Source organism: Narcine bancroftii, chromosome 4 (genome assembly GCF_036971445.1).
Source record: "Narcine bancroftii isolate sNarBan1 chromosome 4, sNarBan1.hap1, whole genome shotgun sequence".
Classification (NCBI taxonomy): Eukaryota; Metazoa; Chordata; class Chondrichthyes; order Torpediniformes; family Narcinidae; genus Narcine; species Narcine bancroftii.
Window position 1 is genome coordinate 303,454,100 of NC_091472.1, and position 21,205 is coordinate 303,475,304.

Here is a 21,205-nt window from a genome sequence, read left to right on the forward strand (position 1 = left end):
GAATGTCATGCTTCATGAGCCTAATGAGTTTTTTTGAGGAGGTACAAAAGAAATTGATGAAAGTAGGATGGTAGATATGGTGTGTATCGATTTTAGTAAGGCATTTAACAAGGTCTCCCATGGGAAACTCATCCAAAAATTCATGAGGCATGGGATCAATGGAAACTTGGCTGTGTGGATTCAGAAATCTGGCTGTAGAATGCAGAGAGTACTAGTTGATGGAAAGTATTCTGCCTAGTGGCCAGTAACCTGTGAGGTTCCACAGGGATCTGTTCTGGGACCCCTGCTCTGTGATTTTTATAAATAATCTGGACTAAGAAGTAGAGGTATGGGTCAGTAAGTTTGTGGATGATACAAAGGTTGAAGGTTACAACAGGATATAGACAGGATGCAGAGTTGGATGGACAAGTGGCAGATGGAGTTCAATCCAGATAATTGTGAGGTGATGCATTTTGGAAGGTCAAATTTGAAGGTAGAATACATGGTTAATGGTAGGATATTTCACAGTGTGGAAGAACAGAGGGACCTTGGGGTCAAAATCCATACATCTCTCAAGGTTGCTGTGCAGTTTGATAGGATAGTTAAGAAGGCCTATGGTATGCTGGGCTTTAATAGTCAGGATATCGAGGGCTTTTCTCTTTGGAGTGAAGGATGAGGTGACTTAATAGAGGTCTACAAGGTAGAAGGCCAGCACTTTTTTCTCAGGGCGGGAGTAGCAAATACTAGAGGGCGTCTGTCCAAGGTAAAGGGAAGAAAGCTGTGGGGAGATATCTAGGTAAGATTTTTTTAAAAATAACAGAGAGTTGTGGGTGCCTGGAATGCATTGCGAGAGGGGGTGGTGGAGGCTGGAACAATAGAGGTGCTTAAGAGACTCTTAGATAGGCACATGGATGAAAGAAAAATAGAAGGTTATGAGGTAGGGAGCATTTAGTTTTTTTTGTAGGAATAGATAGGTCAGTATAACATTGAGGGCCTAAGACACAACAAAGACAGGAATCCCCTTATCCTCACCTACCACCCACCAGCCTCTGCATCCAACATATTATCCTCTGCAATTTCTACCAGCTACAATGTGATCCCATCATCAGACACATTTTCCCCTCCCCTCTCCGCTTTCTGTAGGGACCACTGCCTCTGAGACTCCCTTGTCCACCCAGCCCTTCTCACTAATTGCCCCCTTGGTACCTACCCCTGTGACTGCAAGAATTGCTACACTTGCACCCACACCTCCTCCCTCACTACCATTCAGGCCCCCCCAAACAGTCCTTTCAAGTGAAACAACACTTCACTTGTGAACCTTCAGGGGTCATCTCTTCCACCTGGTACTTCCATGTAGCCTCCTTTACATCAGAGAGACTGAACACAAACTGGAGACTACAGTAAAACCTCATTAGAACGCGGTAGTTGGGGTCCAAGATTTCATACCGCGTTACAGTCGAGTCGCAGAATAGACGCAAGTATGTCTGAGGGCCCACGGATAATCGAGCCCAAATATTAACAATTTTCAAAGGATCCGCTATCTATAACTAACAATTTCAATGAAAGAAAGCAAGCACATTCTTTTAATATTGGTATTCTTAATTTTAATCAACTTATTTTACAGAAAAATGGAGTTTGGGGTCCACAGACACCTGCGCTATAAGCAATTCTGCGGATTAATGGATTGCGTTCTAACGAGGTTTCAGTGTATTTAATTGAGCACCTTCATTCTGCCTACTACAATAACAGGAACCTCCCAGTGGCCACCATTTTAATTCCACTCACCATTCCCGCACCGACTTGTTGATGCATGGCCTTATGCACTAGGAAACTGAGGTTACCCAAAAATTGGAGGAACAATTCTGTCTGAGTACTCTCCAACCAGAGGGCATTAGCATTGACCTCCAATTTCCGTTATATTCTACCTTCCCCAAGTTCCTCTCGGTCCGTATCCCTCTGTCTCCTCTCCTCCAGCTCCCCACCCTCTTCATTCAGAGCAATATCCTCCCCCATCGCTTCTCAGCTTTTTTCTTTTCTACCCTCCCATCTTTTTCCACCTTGTGCTCCTTCCTCTGCCCCTTCTTCCCTACTTCCCCCCCACCCACCCTTGTACCATTTCATTCAGGCACCTGCCTGTTTTCTGCTCATGATGAAGGGCTTAGGCCTAAAACGATGGTTACCCTTTACCTTCTGTAGATGCTGTAAGGCCTGCTGAGTCTCTCCAGCACTTTTGCGCATTCCACTACAACTCCAGTGTCTCCAGACTCTCACGTTTAACTCTGTAGAGTGATGGAGTCCATTTTCTTTTGAACATGTTGAAAAGGAGAAAAATTAGTTAATCTAAGTTATGCACAGGACAAAAATGGTATTTAATGTAATCTAATAATACCCCAACACAATCTTAAGTCGCTTTAAAAAAAAATGATAAAGCAGAGTAGAATAAAGAATTTCCAGTCAACCCAGAAGCTTCAAGGTTCACATGATACCTAGTGGACCAGATGCTGAACCATCAGGATTTCCAAAGAGTTGGACAACAAATGGTTGAAGCTTTATGTATAACACTTCAGATCCTGACAATCATTTGTAATTTTAACAGTCACGTTACAGGTTAAAGATATGTGGCCTTGCTGAAATTGCAACAGTGTCAACCCTAAAATATCAGGGCTCAATTACAATCGACTAGCTGCTTAACATTCTAAGTATGACGAAGTTACATCAAAGCTTTGAAATTGTTTAGTCAGGTTAAGATTCCAGTGAATTCATTTGGAAAAAAAAGCAAAACTTAGAAATCAAGAATGTTGCTTAATTTGTTTACCCCTTTAATAAAAATTGGTCTAGCATCTGCTGGGGAATGTTGAATGGGCACTCAGTTCCCAGGAAGAGTTCTTTATGGGTTGACGCCAGATTAAATAAATGAGATCATACCTAACCTGCATGATAAACTTAAACAAATTGTATTGCTGACAATAAATTTAAAAAAAATAATATTTACCTTATATTATTAACAATAATAGGGAAGAAAGAGGGCACTGGATGGAAAATTCTGGTTACCTTTTGGAAAGTGTGGTTGAGGGATCGGAGTCTAGAATCCTTCCTGACCTGGGGGTATTACCAAATGCAGTAAAAAAGCAAACTTATTACAGGCACTAAAATTAGGTCCAGCATTATGAACATAATGCACTGGTGTGAACATCACAAATAAACCTTTCTATCAACTATTCAAGTGAAAAATATCTATATATTATATATATATGTACAATTACTATGTATGTGTTTTTTCTCAGAATCAGAACATGTTATGAAATTTGTCATTTTGTGCAACACAGCTGCAAAACTTGCAATAAATAATAACTCCATAAATAAACTATTTAAAAATAAATAAATTAGTGCAAAAAAAAAGAGAGAAAAAGTGAGGTTGTCCATACAGAAATCGGGTGGCAGTGGGGAAGAAGCTGTTTTTGTAATGTTGGGGGCTCATCTTCAGGCTTCTGTACCTCCTTCCTGATAGTAGCAGTGAGAAGAGAGCATGGCCTGGTTAGTGAGGGTCCTTAATGATGAAGGCTACTCACCTCTGATGACCACCACCTTAACGGAATGGACTAATGCCCCAATGGCACTGGTCAATTTTACAACCTTCTGTCGCCTTTTCCTGTCCTATGCATTGGCACTTCTATACCAGACAGTGATGGAACAAGTCAGAATGGTCTCCATGGTACACCTATAGAAATTTGCAGGAGTTTTTGGCGACATACTAAATCTCCTAACTCCCTCTCTACTGCTGACCCCTCGATGAGGACTGGTTTGTTTTCTCCCCGTTTCTCTACAGTCGACAATCAGTTTGCTACAGTTGAGTGCAAGGTTGTTGCTGTGACACACTCAACCAGCTGATCTATCGCACTCCTACACACTTCTTCATTGCCGTCTGTGATTCAGCAAATTTGTCGATGGCCTTTGAAATGTACCTAGCCACAAGTCATGGGTGAAGCAGCGGGCTAAACAGGCATCTTTGAGGTGTGCCTGTGTTGATTGTCAGCGAGGAGGAGATGTTGTTACCGATCCACACTGACCGTGGTCTTCCAATTAGGAAGTCAAGGATCCAGTTGCAGAGGGAGATGCAGAGGCCTAGGTCTTGTAGCTTTCTGACCAGTACCGAGGAGATGATGGTGTTGAAGGTTAGAAGAAAAGCAGCCTGATGTACGTGTTTCTGGTGTCTAGGTGATCCAAGGCTCAGTGGAGAGCTCATGAGATTTATTATCATCAATACCATCCTCTAGTATAAATTGTAACCGTTTCATGATGGCATTCTGCTGAATGAAGGTCTGTATTGTAAAACTGAGACAAACTTAAGCACTGCTTATTTTAAATATTTCAATGAAACAGTTTAAATGTTTGTTGATTCACTTGGACATTGCATCAATCAAAAACCAATGCTGCTAGGAGCTACAGAATGACAATCAGCCTTCAAAAGATATGTTTTGTACCAGCCGGCCCCTGGCTCAAGCTACAAAGAACCAACTGTCCTCAATGATGACCCTTATCTCAAAGCTGCCAACAGGTTTTACTACCTGGGCAGCACCATAACATCCTCAGCTTCTCTAGATGTAGAGATTGAGTCAAAAACCAGAAAGGCCTGCTTTGCCTTTGGTCAGCTGAAAGATCAGGTTTGGTGGGCCACCAAGTGCAAGGTGCACAGGACCTTTGTCCTATCAGCCTTACTAATATGGACGTGAGACGTGGTGCCCATATCAGTCATTTACGTCAGCTTGACCAACTGCAGCAGCGTCACCTATGTTCTCTGATGAATTTCACCTGGCAAGACACGGTCTCCAATATCCAGGTCCTTTCTCGAGCCAAAATGCCAGCAGTTTTAATCTTGGTGATGTCAGCCCAATTGCAATGGGAAGGACATGTTGTCAGACTGCCTGACGGAAGACTGCCCAAGGATACCAGGAGGCTGGTGTCAACGGTACAAGGATGTTCTGCACAGGAGCTTCAAGAAAGCTGACATTGCCCCATCAACCTGGGAGGATCAGGCTCAAGATCGCTCGCAGTGGAGGGACGCCATCAGAAAGGGTGTGGATGCAGCTGAGAACATGATGAAAGAGGCAACAGAGGAAAGGCACAGGAAGCACCGCAACAGAGCTTCTGCTTCAGACCTCACCTGCCAAGTATGTGGCCAGCAGGGCCTGTCGAGGATCGGCCTGTCCAGCCCCTCCAGGACGCACATATCAAACCCCACAAACTGACTGAAAGGAACCATCATCATCCTATGGGAAGGAGAGCCAGAAGAAGCATCAATCAAATCTGCCAAAAATTAGGATTTGATAAAAATAACATTAATCCATGGGCATAATCCTCATTTAAAAGGAAAATAGTTCAGATTGTTTTATTTTTATTGTCAATTCTTTCCCCTAGTAAATTAATTGACTCTTAAATACATGTTAAATCATCCTGATGGTTATGCTGAGAGATTCCAACAGGTTTTTGGAGAGACCTGGGCGATCTTGTATAGGAAGCTCTGAAAATGCAGAATCAGCAAGTAATCAAAAAGGCAAATGGTATGTTATCATTGGATGCAAAAGGATTCAACTACAAGAATGGGAATGTTTTGCTGCAACATTCTAGGTCCCCAATAAGACAACACCTGAAACTTCCCCTGCCCCATTCCCATGTCAACATGTCTGTCCATGGTCACATGGACTGCCCAACTGAGGCCACTTGGAAAATGGAGGAACACCACCTCATATTCCAACTTAGCACCCTCCAACCAGACAGCATTTACATCGACTCTCTGGTTTCCATTAGCACTCCCCCAACTCATTCCCTATCCCTACGTCTCCTTTCCTCCATCTCCCCTCCCCTTGTCTCACCCTCTTTCCCTATCTCCTTTCTTCCAGCTCTGAATTCAGAGCTACCGCTCCTCTCCTGATCAGTTCTCAGCATTTCTCTCCTGCACACTGACCCATGTCCACCCATGTCCTCTTGACTGATGCTCCTCCCCCTCCTCCTTCTTCCCCTACCATTTTATTCAGACACCTGCCTGAATTTTGCTCATACCTTGATGAAGGGCCCAGGCCCAAAACATTAGTCTGCCTTCTTCTACAAAAATGGCTTCCCCTCCACCACCATCAACTCAGCTCTCACTCACATCTCCTCCATTTCCCGCTCATCAGTCCTGGCCCCCTCTACCCCCAGATGCAACAAACACAGATTTCCCTTGTCCTCACCTAACACCCCACCAGCCTCTGCATCCAACACATTATCCTGCAGAATTTCCAGCACTTACAAAAGGATCCCACTACCTAACACATCTTCCCCTCTCTGCCTTCCATAGGGACCGCTCCCTCCGTGACTCCCTCATGCACTCCACTCATCCCTCCCCACCAATCATCCCCCCCCGATGGCATTATTATCGACTTTTTCGGTTATTGCTAACCTGCTCCTCTTTCCTCCTCCCTTCCCTTCCCTTCCTCCTGTTAGCTCTCCACCCCCTTCCCTCTCTATTCACCTAGCCATCCCTCCTCCCCCTGACTGCTGTTGTGCCCTCCCTCCCTTCTCCAACAATTACCTCCTGCTTTTGCGACCCCTTCCCCTTTTATTCGGATGGCCGCTGACATTTTTCCATACCTTGATGAAGGGTTCAAGCCTGAAACGTCGGTTATGTAATTCTATTTTTGCTTTATAAAGGACACTGTTTGATCTGCTGTATTTCTCCAGCTTTTTGTTTTTGCCACATTGGTTATATATCTTTGCCTCCTATGGACACTATGGGATCTGCCCAGTTTCTCCAGCAAGTTTGTGTATTTATACCTGAAACACTGTCAAGGTGCCCTGGTTTAAAAAGGATATATTAAGATAGGGACTGTGCAGTGAAGGATTACCAGATGGATTATTGGAATGGAGAAGGTTTTGGAATGAGGGGCGGAGGTTGTGGGAGAATGGTCCTATGAGAGAGGTTAAACGTGCTGTGATTTAACCTTCAGAGTTTAGAATTAGAGTCAATCTCACTGAAATGTACAAAAAAAAAATGCTTGACAGATAAGATGAAGGTATAATGTATCCTTGGGCTAGAGAATCTAGAACCAGAGGTGACCATCTCAAAGTAAAGAGGCACCTGTTCAGGACTAAAACAAGAGGACATTTCTTCACCCAGAGCATGGTGAATCTATATAATTCTATACATATCAGGACTTTAAATCTTCTTTTGCGGATGATATTCAAAAACAGAGATGAAGATTTAAAAAAATTATAAAGGGAATCAGAAGATATGGGTTATCTCGGGAAAGTAGCCCCGTGAAAAGAACAGTCACACTTATTGAATGCAGATTAAGCATGAGGAGCTGTCTAGTCCTTTACTGCTTCTATACTCTCATACAGGAAAAGCCCAGGTGACAATGTTTTCAATGCCACCAGTTAATGGATAAAAAAAAAGGTAATTAGAAAGAAATGAAATGAAAGAACACTCCAGAACTGTGAGATGTGGAAATGTGAAACAGAGAGAATGTTGGAAGTACTCAGCAATAAAGCAGTATGCTTGTCAAGAGGAAATCTTAATATTACTGGTGAATTATCCTAATTCAGAACGTGAAAGGACAGTTATTTGAAGTTATTGTATTCAATATTGAGTTCATAAGGTTGCAATATGCTCAGGTAGAAGATGTTCTTTATGCTTCCACATTCAAAAATCATATTTCATTTCCATCATCTTCAATTAAACTACACCACCAGACACACCTTGCCTTCCCCTTTTAACATTCTGAGGGAAGCACACCTTTCACAATGCCCTGATTGCACGATTGTAGAGCTCGTCGAAAGAATCAAAGACTTGTTGATCCAAACCAAGGCTTTTATTAGCAAAAGACAGGAGCTCTTCACAGGTGGCCGACCAGTCTGGAATGATCTGACCTGGCTAGGGACACAACCCTTTAAGGCCCAAACAGTAGGTGTGCTTAGCTCTCAGCCAATCGCTGTAAGCACAGTCTAGATACTGTAACTATATACACTATATACATTGGTGATAGATCTGTACTATCACAACGATAAAGAGAAGATAGGGTTTCTCCAGGACCACAGAGCATATTTACATAAATATAAGTTAGAAGTTAAAATGTTAAGACATATACAATAAAAGTCCACGGTACACTATCCACATATGTTCTGGGAATTCAGGAGCCTGATGGCTTGGGGGAAAATACTGTTGCCCAATCTGGATGCAAGGCCCTGAGTGCTATGGAACCTCCTACCAGATGGCAAAAAGGAGAACAATTTACATGAGGGGTGTGTGGAGTCCTTCAATGTTTATTGCAGTCCGCGTGCATCGTGTGTTGGAGGTGACCTTCGTGGTAGGAAGAGAGCCCCCAATGATCTTTTCCACTGACTTCACTATCCTCTGCAGGGTCTTATGGTCCAAGATGGTACAGCTTCCAAACCAGGTGGTGATGCAGTTGCTCAGAATGCTCTCAATACATCCTCTGTAGAATGTGGTGAGAATGGAGGGTGGGAGATGAACATTCCTCAGCCTTGCAGGAAGTAGAGGCGCTACTGGGCTTTCTTGATTATGGAGCTGGTGTTAAGGGACCAGGTGAGATTCTCCACCAAGTGCACTCCAAGGAACCTGACACTCTTGACAACCTCAATGGTCGAGCCAACAATGGTCAGCGGAGAGTGATTCCCCCTGAGCCCTCCCAGATCAACAAACATCTCTTTTGTTTTATTAACATCCAGATACAGGTTGTGGCATCTGCACCAGTCTGTTAGCGACTGCACCTCACCTCTGTAAGGTGACTCATCATTCTTATTAAAAAGGCCCACCACGGTCATGTCATCAGCAAACTTGATGATGTGGTTTGAGCTGTGTTTTGCTGCACGGTCATGAGTCAGTAGAGTGGACAGCAGTGGACTAAGCTCGCAGCCCTGGGGGCCACTGTGGTGCGGCAGAGATGGAAGAATAGAGAGAGAAAAAAAATCAAAATCAAGATAGGTGACATTATCACCTTCCTTACCTATTTACTTTACTTCCTTACTTATTAGATTCCCATACACAACATTTGCATGCCCAATTCTCATCCTCCAGCAGCTGCCTCCACCTTCATGTGCACTAACCTCAGCCGGCTCCATCTACCTTGCTAAACATAATCTGCAGAAAGAACTCAGTGGACATCAGTGAGAATAAAAGAATGGCCAACATTTCAACTGTATTAACCAGTTAATTCATTACATCACCGCCCAAATCCTTGTGAATCTTTCCAGCTTTAATGACATACTTTCTGTAGCTGGGAGTCCAAACCGTGCAGAATACTCCAGGTGTGCTCTCACTAATTCCTTGACCAATGAATAAAACACCAGAGTCTGCAGGCACCGAGATTGAAGTGAAAACACAATGCTGGAGAAGCTCAGCAGGTCAGACCGTGTCCTTTAAGTAGAAAGGGCAAAGAAACACAGCCAACATTTCTGGCTCATGGTTCTGTATCTTTGCCATATAAAGTACACGGTCTTTCCTGCTGAGTTTCTCCAGCATTGTGTTTTTACCATGACCAATGAAGGCAAGTATGCCAAGGACTTCTTTCACGACCCTGTCCACCTGCATCACCTCTTTCATGCACCTGTAACCCCAAGCCTCTTTGCTCTGCAGATCTCCCAAGGGCTCTCTCCTCTTTCGACCAGCTCTCTTCCCTCTTCTCTCTCAGTTCTCTTGCGATCGCAACTGAAATTCAGAAAATTCTTCCTTCCCTGAGATGCTACTCCACACACTGACTTCTTCCAGCACTTTGTTTTTTTGCTCCAGATGACAGCATCTGCCCCTCATAGTGAGGGGCTGTTGTACCATCTTGGCCTATTTTCCTGATTGTCGTTAGACACTACTTATGGAAGGTTTTTTTGGTGCCTTCTTCTGCAAAAATAATGTACATCAGTAAACAGATGAGAGGGCAGCAAGAGGCCTGCATAGCCATGTGTTAAGACGGGCCTAAAAAGCTCTCATATTTAGCATCATTGCACTGCAGGTTCAGAAACACAATGTCTGCTTTTCTGAAGTAGTATTTCCTTTCTGTCAAAATCAACTGAATACTTTGTGTGCAAAATACTTTTCTACTGAAATACAAGGACACTGAATGACCTGAAAGGTACCATACCCTCAATGAAAAAAAATGCATTATTAACACATTTGTTTAAATATATGTACAGTGTTACTGAATTCTATTGGATAACTATATGAATACATATTAAAAATAGATTACGTCTAAAAAAGTTACATTAAAAGCATACCAAAAACATTTTTTTCTAAACTAGAATTCCGGAGATTATTATAATCACTCTGAGATCAGATTAAAATACTTTACTTAAACATATTTGCATACCAATTCTGGGATTGTACATAAATGTCTCATTCCTTTGGAATAAAAACATTGCAATAGTTATAAGTGAGAATACCAAGGAATTTGGTAATATTTGCAGTGACTGTAAATGATAAATACTGGGCAATGTGTGGGAAAGAATTTTTTTTTAAGTCAAGGAACACCTAAGGGCTTCCAGCTGTTCCAATGGGTTCATGTGTTTTGCTTAATTTCTTAATAGTTCTATAATATTAAACCTAATATTCTTCTTCCAGTATAAGTTAGCCAATGAGTGTAAAATATTAATGTCCCATGAGTTAAAAAGGATCACTTCAATACAATCTCAAGATGTTAGGCTTTTATGAGACCTCTTTGTAAGCTTTGGCATTGTAAGTTTATTCTATTCCAGTTGCATTTAAGTGGATGACTGCAAGCCATAGATAATGGTAGATAATAAGTACAAGCTGGTCCCAGATCAACGTCCACGCATTTAATGTAAGCAGCTCAATAAGACTAAATCCATTTTTTAAACACTTGTAACATTCTCATTATAATACTAAGGGAGAAGATTTTGCCCATTATATCCACAACAATTCTTTGTCCCAAGATCTTTCACAAAAACATACATACACATATACCTACTGGGGCATTTAAGGCCCAATGATCCAGATCTCGACAAGAAGTCCAGGTATGACCTGAGGAAGGCTAGCTCAGCAAAAAAGAAGCAATCTGGAGGAAGCTCGAGGCAGAGACAGATACACACCAGCTATGGCAGGGAGTGCATCCTACAGAGCGAGGGTTAACATACAGATGCCTTTGATGCTTCATTACCCAAACGAGCTGAACTCGTGCCCACTTTGAGAAGGAAAAGTCAACAGTGCCTTTTAGAACCCCTGCAAAGTCTGAGGACCCTGTGATATCTGTCTCCGAGGCTGACGTCAGAACATCATTCAAGAGGGTGAACCCTCGCAAGGCGTCAGGCCCTGATGGCATAACTGGCAGGGTACTTAAAATATGTGCCAACCAACTACCTGGAATGCTCATGGACATTTTCAATCTCTCATTGCTGCTTCCCAACTGCTTCAAAAGAGCATCAATCATCCTGGTGCCCAAGACGAAGAGAGTGAACTGCCACAACAATTATCACCCAGTAACACCAACACCTCATGTGATAAAATGCTTTGAGAGGTTGGACATGGTCAGAATGAATATGTACCTCAGTAAAAGACTGGACCCTCTGCAATTCTCCTACTGTCACAAATGCTCCACAGCAGGCGTAACATCACTGACTCTCCACTCAGCTCTGGATCACCCAGAAAACAGCAAATTCCTCTTCATCAACTACAGCTAAGCCTTTAACACCATTATTCCCTCAGTGCCAGTCAATGAGCTCCAAACCTTGGGCCTCTGCACACCCCTTACCAACTGGATCCTCTTTGGAAGAAAACAGTCAGTACGAATTGGAAACAACATCTCCTCCTCACTGACGATCAACACAGGCGCACCCCAAGGATGCGGGCTTAGCCCACTGCTCTACTCATTCTACACAATGACAGTGTGGCCAGGCACAATTCCAATGCCATCTATAAATTTGACAATGACACCATGGTGGTCGGCAGAATCAAAGACCACAATGAAAAAGTGTACAGGAGGGAGATAGATTAGCTCATTGTTAGCTCACACTAACAACCTTGCACTCCGCGTTAGCAAAACCAAGGAAATGATTGTGGACTTCAGGAGGAAATCAGGAGAACTCGAACCTTTCATAGGAAGAGCAAACAGAAATAGTTTATTCTGAAAAGTGTTCTGAAAAATTCAGAACTGTGGAGAAAGAAAATAATTTAACATTCCTCCAGCTTCTTCCTTGACCTAAACATTTTCAGAATTTCTGGTTTATTTTGGAATTCCACCATCTGCTTCGAAATCTCAGAAAAATGATAGCACATTGACGGACAATAAGCCGATCATTAATGATGAAAATTTCATACATTCAGATTCAATTTGCTCTCGACTATCGAGTCAGGCCACCCAGAAACAGGCTCTTTGGCCCAAGGAACAAGTTGACCACCTGAGCCGGTCCCATTTCGCCCACGCTTGGCCCATCATCTCCTAACCTCTCCGCCCCATTCCTCTGACAGCTCTTTCCCAATACATCTTCCCTCCTCATCCCAAACCGTTCCCCTCTAGTTTCGGATTCCTCAACTCTGGGGAAAAGACCCAGCATTTTGTTTTTTGGGGGGGGGGGGGCGTATTGTCAATTCAAAATTGAAACTTCAATGCCTGTAAGTCAGACAAGTACAGGCAAAATGACCAATTAGAATTTGTCAAAGGGTCATTTCAAACACACTGGCAACAGCTCTGCTTTCCCATTTCCTATGTTAGCATCGGAGGGGATACATGTTAAGGCAGTCGACCTGGTGTCATTGTATTTGCCCACCCCCATTCCATGGCATCCTCGACCCTGCCCACACCCTCCGGTCCAGTGGTAACGAAGTGTCCAGACTGGAAGTGAACTTGTCCAAAGCTGCTGACGAGTCCGTTTCACCCACCTGAAGGGTGGCGACTTTGCAATGTTTCACCTTGCTCTCACCAGGAGCTCCAACTCGTACTAGAAACCGGCAAAGACCCCCCTCCCCCCCCACCCCACCCGGCAAAGACCCCCTCCCCCCCCACCCCCTTCAACCCCGCTGATGCCTCAGGTCGCTTCCGATCCCGGGGCCGCTGAATCCAAGAACTGAGGTGCCGTATTGGGCAAAACATGTTTACCGATCGTCAGCGTCGGGGACAAAACGCTCACGCTCCGCTGGCGCCCCCCGACATCGCCGAACACCGGCTGCTCCCTTCCAAAGAGCGTCGCGGTGCCCCAGCACCCGGTCCCAGGACAGTCCCCGCCGCCACGGCGCGTGTCCTCCGCGGTCCTGCTTCTCCGCAGTTCCCCCACCCTCATTGTGATTGACAGCCCGGGCTGGCCAATCAACCGCATGCCGGCGAGCCGCCCACCGACTCTCACAGGGGGACGGGCCGCGCTCGCCCCCACCAAAGTTCAGTGCGAAAAGCGAAAGAGGAGGGGCCAAGGTTTCCTTCCGCCAGGACGGGCGCGCTGGGCTCCCGGCGCCGCAAGGAAGGATCCCATCCGATCAGCCTCATCGACTTCCACAGCTGCTGCAGCAATGCGTGGTTCTCCTCGCGGCTGAACGAGGGCAGATGCGAGAACACTCAGGGTAAGGTCACGGCCGCGAACAAGAGGGAGGGAGAGGGAGAGGGAGAGAGAGATTGGGCTGATGCTTCTCTGACACCACCTCCTCCGTGCCAACTTTCACTTCCTCGCTCAGCAACAACTCCCTCCCCCCTCAAACGCCAGGCCAACGTGGCTGGAAGTCCAGGCACCTCTGACCAACGTGGCTGGAAGTCCAGGCACCTCTGACCGACGTGGCTGGAAGTCCAGGCACCTCTGACCAACGTGGCTGGAAGTCCAGGCACCTCTGACCGACGTGGCTGGAAGTCCAGGCACCTCTGACCGACGTGGCTGGAAGTCCAGGCACCTCTGACCGACGTGGCTGGAAGTCCAGGCACCTCTGACCGACCTGGCTGGAAGTCCAGGCACCTCTGACCGACCTGGCTGGAAGTCCAGGCACCTCTGACCGACGTGGCTGGAAGCCCAGGCACCTCTGACCGACGTGGCTGGAAGCCCAGGCACCTCTGACCGACGTGACTGGAAGCCCAGGCACCGCTGACCGACGTGGCTGGAAGCCCAGGCACCTCTGACCGACGTGGCTGGAAGCCCAGGCACCTCTGACCGACGTAGCTGGAAGTCCAGGCACCTCTGACCAAGTCCAGGCAAAGCTGACCGACGTGGCTGGAAGTCCAGGCACCTCTGACCGACGTGGCTGGAAGTCCAGGCACCGCTGACCGACGTGGCTGGAAGTCCAGGCACCGCTGACCGACGTGGCTGGAAGTCCAGGCACCTCTGACCGACGTGGCTGGAAGTCCAGGCACCTCTGACCGACGTGGCTGGAAGTCCAGGCACCTCTGACCGACGTGGCTGGAAGTCCAGGCACCTCTGACCGACGTGGCTGGAAGTCCATGCACCTCTGACCGACGTGGCTGGAAGTCCAGGCACCTCTGACCGACGTGGCTGGAAGTCCAGGCACCTCTGACCGACGTGGCTGGAAGTCCAGGCACCTCTGACCGACGTGGCTGGAAGTCCAGGCACCTCTGACCGACCTGGCTGGAAGTCCAGGCACCTCTGACCGACCTGGCTGGAAGTCCAGGCACCTCTGACCAACCTGGCTGGAAGCCCAGGCACCTCTGACCGACGTGGCTGGAAGCCCAGGCACTTCTGACCGACGTGACTGGAAGCCCAGGCACCGCTGACCGACGTGGCTGGAAGCCCAGGCACCTCTGACCGACGTGGCTGGAAGTCCAGGCACCTCTGACCGACGTGGCTGGAAGTCCAGGCACCTCTGACCGACGTGGCTGGAAGTCCAGGCACCTCTGACCGACGTGGCTGGAAGTCCAGGCACCTCTGACCAAGTCCAGGCAACGCTGACCGACGTGGCTGGAAGTCCAGGCACCTCTGACCGACGTGGCTGGAAGTCCAGGCACCGCTGACCGACGTGGCTGGAAGTCCAGGCACCTCTAACCGACGTGGCTGGAAGTCCAGGCACCTCTGACCGACGTGGCTGGAAGTCCAGGCACCTCTGACCGACGTGGCTGGAAGTCCAGGCACCTCTGACCGACGTGGCTGGAAGTCCAGGCACCTCTGACCGACGTGGCTGGAAGTCCAGGCACCTCTGACCGACGTGGCTGGAAGCCCAGGCACCTCTGACCGACGTGGCTGGAAGCCCAGGCACCTCTGACCGACGTGGCTGGAAGCCCAGGCACCTCTGACCGACGTGACTGGAAGCCCAGGCACCGCTGACCGACGTGGCTGGAAGTCCAGGCACCTCTGACCGACGTGGCTGGAAGCCCAGGCACCTCTGACCGACGTGGCTGGAAGTCCAGGCACCTCTGACCGACGTGGCTGGAAGTCCAGGCACCTCTGACCGACGTGGCTGGAAGTCCAGGCACCTCTGACCGACGTGGCTGGAAGTCCAGGCACCTCTGACCGACGTGGCTGGAAGTCCAGGCACCTCTGACCGACGTGGCTGGAAGTCCAGGCACCTCTGACCAAGTCCAGGCAACGCTGACCGACGTGGCTGGAAGTCCAGGCACCTCTGACCGACGTGGCTGGAAGTCCAGGCACCTCTGACCGACGTGGCTGCAAGTCCAGGCACCTCTGACCGACGTGGCTGCAAGTCCAGGCACCTCTGACCGACGTGGCTGCAAGTCCAGGCACCTCTGACCGACGTGGCTGCAAGTCCAGGCACCTCTGACCGACGTGGCTGCAAGTCCAGGCACCTCTGACCGACGTGGCTGCAAGTCCAGGCACCTCTGACCGACGTGGCTGCAAGTCCAGGCACCTCTGACCGACGTGGCTGCAAGTCCAGGCACCTCTGACCGACGTGGCTGCAAGTCCAGGCACCTCTGACCGACGTGGCTGCAAGTCCAGGCACCTCTGACCGACGTGGCTGCAAGTCCAGGCACCTCTGACCGACGTGGCTGCAAGTCCAGGCACCTCTGACCGACGTGGCTGCAAGTCCAGGCACCTCTGACCGACGTGGCTGGAAGTCCAGGCACCTCTGACCGACGTGGCTGGAAGTCCAGGCACCTCTGACCGACGTGGCTGGAAGTCCAGGCACCTCTGACCGACGTGGCTGGAAGTCCAGGCACCACTGACCGACGTGGCTGGAAGTCCAGGCACCACTGACCGACGTGGCTGGAAGTCCAGGCACCACTGACCGACGTGGCTGGAAGTCCAGGCACCTCTGACCGACGTGGCTGGAACTCCAGGCACCTCTGACCGACGTGGCTGGAACTCCAGGCACCTCTGACCGACGTGGCTGCAAGTCCAGGCACCTCTGACCGACGTGGCTGCAAGTCCAGGCACCTCTGACCGACGTGGCTGCAAGTCCAGGCACCTCTGACCGACGTGGCTGCAAGTCCAGGCACCTCTGACCGACGTGGCTGCAAGTCCAGGCACCTCTGACCGACGTGGCTGCAAGTCCAGGCACCTCTGACCGACGTGGCTGCAAGTCCAGGCACCTCTGACCGACGTGGCTGCAAGTCCAGGCACCTCTGACCGACGTGGCTGCAAGTCCAGGCACCTCTGACCGACGTGGCTGCAAGTCCAGGCACCTCTGACCGACGTGGCTGCAAGTCCAGGCACCTCTGACCGACGTGGCTGCAAGTCCAGGCACCTCTGACCGACGTGGCTGCAAGTCCAGGCACCTCTGACCGACGTGGCTGCAAGTCCAGGCACCTCTGACCGACGTGGCTGGAAGTCCAGGCACCTCTGACCGACCTGGCTGGAAGTCCAGGCACCTCTGACCGACCTGGCTGGAAGTCCAGGCACCTCTGACCGACCTGGCTGGAAGCCCAGGCACCTCTGACCGACGTGGCTGGAAGCCCAGGCACTTCTGACCGACGTGACTGGAAGCCCAGGCACCGCTGACCGACGTGGCTGGAAGCCCAGGCACCTCTGACCGACGTGGCTGGAAGTCCAGGCACCTCTGACCGACGTGGCTGGAAGTCCAGGCACCTCTGACCGACGTGGCTGGAAGTCCAGGCACCTCTGACCGACGTGGCTGGAAGTCCAGGCACCTCTGACCAAGTCCAGGCAACGCTGACCGACGTGGCTGGAAGTCCAGGCACCTCTGACCGACGTGGCTGGAAGTCCAGGCACCGCTGACCGACGTGGCTGGAAGTCCAGGCACCTCTGACCGACGTGGCTGGAAGTCCAGGCACCTCTGACCGACGTGGCTGGAAGTCCAGGCACCTCTGACCGACGTGGCTGGAAGTCCAGGCACCTCTGACCGACGTGGCTGGAAGTCCAGGCACCTCTGACCGACGTGGCTGGAAGTCCAGGCACCTCTGACCGACGTGGCTGGAAGCCCAGGCACCTCTGACCGACGTGGCTGGAAGCCCAGGCACCTCTGACCGACGTGGCTGGAAGCCCAGGCACCTCTGACCGACGTGACTGGAAGCCCAGGCACCGCTGACCGACGTGGCTGGAAGCCCAGGCACCTCTGACCGACGTGGCTGGAAGTCCAGGCACCTCTGACCGACGTGGCTGGAAGTCCAGGCACCTCTGACCGACGTGGCTGGAAGTCCAGGCACCTCTGACCGACGTGGCTGGAAGTCCAGGCACCTCTGACCGACGTGGCTGGAAGTCCAGGCACCTCTGACCGACGTGGCTGGAAGTCCAGGCACCTCTGACCGACGTGGCTGGAAGTCCAGGCACCTCTGACCGACGTGGCTGGAAGTCCAGGCACCTCTGACCAAGTCCAGGCAACGCTGACCGACGTGGCTGGAAGTCCAGGCACCTCTGACCGACGTGGCTGCAAGTCCAGGCACCTCTGACCGACGTGGCTGCAAGTCCAGGCACCTCTGACCGACGTGGCTGCAAGTCCAGGCACCTCTGACCGACGTGGCTGCAAGTCCAGGCACCTCTGACCGACGTGGCTGCAAGTCCAGGCACCTCTGACCGACGTGGCTGCAAGTCCAGGCACCTCTGACCGACGTGGCTGCAAGTCCAGGCACCTCTGACCGACGTGGCTGCAAGTCCAGGCACCTCTGACCGACGTGGCTGCAAGTCCAGGCACCTCTGACCGACGTGGCTGCAAGTCCAGGCACCTCTGACCGACGTGGCTGCAAGTCCAGGCACCTCTGACCGACGTGGCTGCAAGTCCAGGCACCTCTGACCGACGTGGCTGCAAGTCCAGGCACCTCTGACCGACGTGGCTGCAAGTCCAGGCACCTCTGACCGACGTGGCTGGAAGTCCAGGCACCTCTGACCGACGTGGCTGGAAGTCCAGGCACCTCTGACCGACGTGGCTGGAAGTCCAGGCACCTCTGACCGACGTGGCTGGAAGTCCAGGCACCACTGACCGACGTGGCTGGAAGTCCAGGCACCACTGACCGACGTGGCTGGAAGTCCAGGCACCACTGACCGACGTGGCTGGAAGTCCAGGCACCTCTGACCGACGTGGCTGGAAGTCCAGGCACCTCTGACCGACGTGGCTGGAACTCCAGGCACCTCTGACCGACGTGGCTGCAAGTCCAGGCACCTCTGACCGACGTGGCTGCAAGTCCAGGCACCTCTGACCGACGTGGCTGGAAGTCCAGGCACCTCTGACCGACGTGGCTGGAAGTCCAGGCACCTCTGACCGACGTGGCTGCAAGTCCAGGCACCTCTGACCGACGTGGCTGCAAGTCCAGGCACCTCTGACCGACGTGGCTGCAAGTCCAGGCACCTCTGACCGACGTGGCTGCAAGTCCAGGCACCTCTGACCGACGTGGCTGCAAGTCCAGGCACCTCTGACCGACGTGGCTGCAAGTCCAGGCACCTCTGACCGACGTGGCTGCAAGTCCAGGCACCTCTGACCGACGTGGCTGCAAGTCCAGGCACCTCTGACCGACGTGGCTGCAAGTCCAGGCACCTCTGACCGACGTGGCTGCAAGTCCAGGCACCTCTGACCGACGTGGCTGCAAGTCCAGGCACCTCTGACCGACGTGGCTGCAAGTCCAGGCACCTCTGACCGACGTGGCTGCAAGTCCAGGCACCTCTGACCGACGTGGCTGCAAGTCCAGGCACCTCTGACCGACGTGGCTGCAAGTCCAGGCACCTCTGACCGACGTGGCTGCAAGTCCAGGCACCTCTGACCGACGTGGCTGCAAGTCCAGGCACCTCTGACCGACGTGGCTGCAAGTCCAGGCACCTCTGACCGACGTGGCTGCAAGTCCAGGCACCTCTGACCGACGTGGCTGGAAGTCCAGGCACCTCTGACCGACGTGGCTGGAAGTCCAGGCACCTCTGACCGACGTGGCTGGAAGTCCAGGCACCTCTGACCGACGTGGCTGGAAGTCCAGGCACCTCTGACCGACGTGGCTGGAAGTCCAGGCACCTCTGACCGACGTGGCTGGAAGTCCAGGCACCTCTGACCGACGTGGCTGGAAGTCCAGGCACCGCTGACCGACGTGGCTGGAAGTCCAGGCACCTCTGACCGACGTGGCTGGAAGTCCAGGCACCTCTGACCGACGTGGCTGGAAGTCCAGGCACCGCTGACCGACGTGGCTGGAAGTCCAGGCACCGCTGACCGACGTGGCTGGAAGTCCAGGCACCGCTGACCGACGTGGCTGGAAGTCCAGGCACCGCTGACCGACGTGGCTGGAAGTCCAGGCACCGCTGACCGACGTGGCTGGAAGTCCAGGCACCGCTGACCGACGTGGCTGGAAGTCCAGGCACCGCTGACCGACGTGGCTGGAAGTCCAGGCACCTCTGACCGACGTGGCTGGAAGTCCAGGCACCTCTGACCGACGTGGCTGGAAGTCCAGGCACCTCTGACCGACGTGGCTGGAAGTCCAGGCACCTCTGACCGACGTGGCTGGAAGTCCAGGCACCTCTGACCGACGTGGCTGGAAGTCCAGGCACCTCTGACCGACGTGGCTGGAAGTCCAGGCACCTCTGACCGACGTGGCTGGAAGTCCAGGCACCTCTGACCGACGTGGCTGCAAGTCCAGGCACCTCTGACCGACGTGGCTGCAAGTCCAGGCACCTCTGACCGACGTGGCTGCAAGTCCAGGCACCTCTGACCGACGTGGCTGGAAGTCCAGGCACCTCTGACCGACGTGGCTGCAAGTCCAGGCACCTCTGACCGACGTGGCTGCAAGTCCAGGCACCTCTGACCGACGTGGCTGCAAGTCCAGGCACCTCTGACCGACGTGGCTGCAAGTCCAGGCACCTCTGACCGACGTGGCTGCAAGTCCAGGCACCTCTGACCGACGTGGCTGCAAGTCCAGGCACCTCTGACCGACGTGGCTGCAAGTCCAGGCACCTCTGACCGACGTGGCTGCAAGTCCAGGCACCTCTGACCGACGTGGCTGCAAGTCCAGGCACCTCTGACCGACGTGGCTGCAAGTCCAGGCACCTCTGACCGACGTGGCTGCAAGTCCAGGCACCTCTGACCGACGTGGCTGCAAGTCCAGGCACCTCTGACCGACGTGGCTGCAAGTCCAGGCACTTCTGACCGACGTGGCTGCAAGTCCAGGCACCTCTGACCGACGTGGCTGCAAGTCCAGGCACCTCTGACCGACGTGGCTGCAAGTCCAGGCACCTCTGACCGACGTGGCTGCAAGTCCAGGCACCTCTGACCGACGTGGCTGCAAGTCCAGGCACCTCTGACCGACGTGGCTGCAAGTCCAGGCACCTCTGACCGACGTGGCTGCAAGTCCAGGCACCTCTGACCGACGTGGCTGCAAGTCCAGGCACCTCTGACCGACGTGGCTGCAAGTCCAGGCACCTCTGACCGACGTGGCTGCAAGTCCAGGCACCTCTGACCGACGTGGCTGCAAGTCCAGGCACCTCTGACCGACGTGGCTGCAAGTCCAGGCACCTCTGACCGACGTGGCTGCAAGTCCAGGCACCTCTGACCGACGTGGCTGCAAGTCCAGGCACCTCTGACCGACGTGGCTGCAAGTCCAGGCACCTCTGACCGACGTGGCTGCAAGTCCAGGCACCTCTGACCGACGTGGCTGCAAGTCCAGGCACCTCTGACCGACGTGGCTGCAAGTCCAGGCACCTCTGACCGACGTGGCTGCAAGTCCAGGCACCTCTGACCGACGTGGCTGCAAGTCCAGGCACCTCTGACCGACGTGGCTGCAAGTCCAGGCACCTCTGACCGACGTGGCTGCAAGTCCAGGCACCTCTGACCGACGTGGCTGCAAGTCCAGGCACCTCTGACCGACGTGGCTGCAAGTCCAGGCACCTCTGACCGACGTGGCTGCAAGTCCAGGCA

General features: G+C 51.6%; 1 protein-coding gene and 1 long non-coding RNA gene across 2 annotated transcripts in view; one reads left to right on the plus strand and one right to left on the minus strand.

Annotated features, from left to right (window-relative positions):
- gpr155a (G protein-coupled receptor 155a) overlaps positions 1–13,496 on the minus strand; it is a 118,097-nt gene extending 104,601 nt beyond the window's left edge. Inside the window, exons 1-2 of the mRNA XM_069935773.1 lie at positions 13,077–13,496; positions 2,167–2,282 (exon numbers count right to left, since the gene is read on the minus strand). The gene's annotated coding sequence lies outside the window, so the exon portion shown is untranslated. The remainder of the gene's footprint in view (positions 1–2,166; positions 2,283–13,076) is intronic.
- The window catches only part of LOC138762194 (uncharacterized), a 59,656-nt gene continuing 51,753 nt past the window's right edge, over positions 13,303–21,205 (plus strand). The window contains exon 1 of the long non-coding RNA XR_011356812.1: positions 13,303–13,531. This is a non-coding gene — a long non-coding RNA (uncharacterized lncRNA). The remainder of the gene's footprint in view (positions 13,532–21,205) is intronic.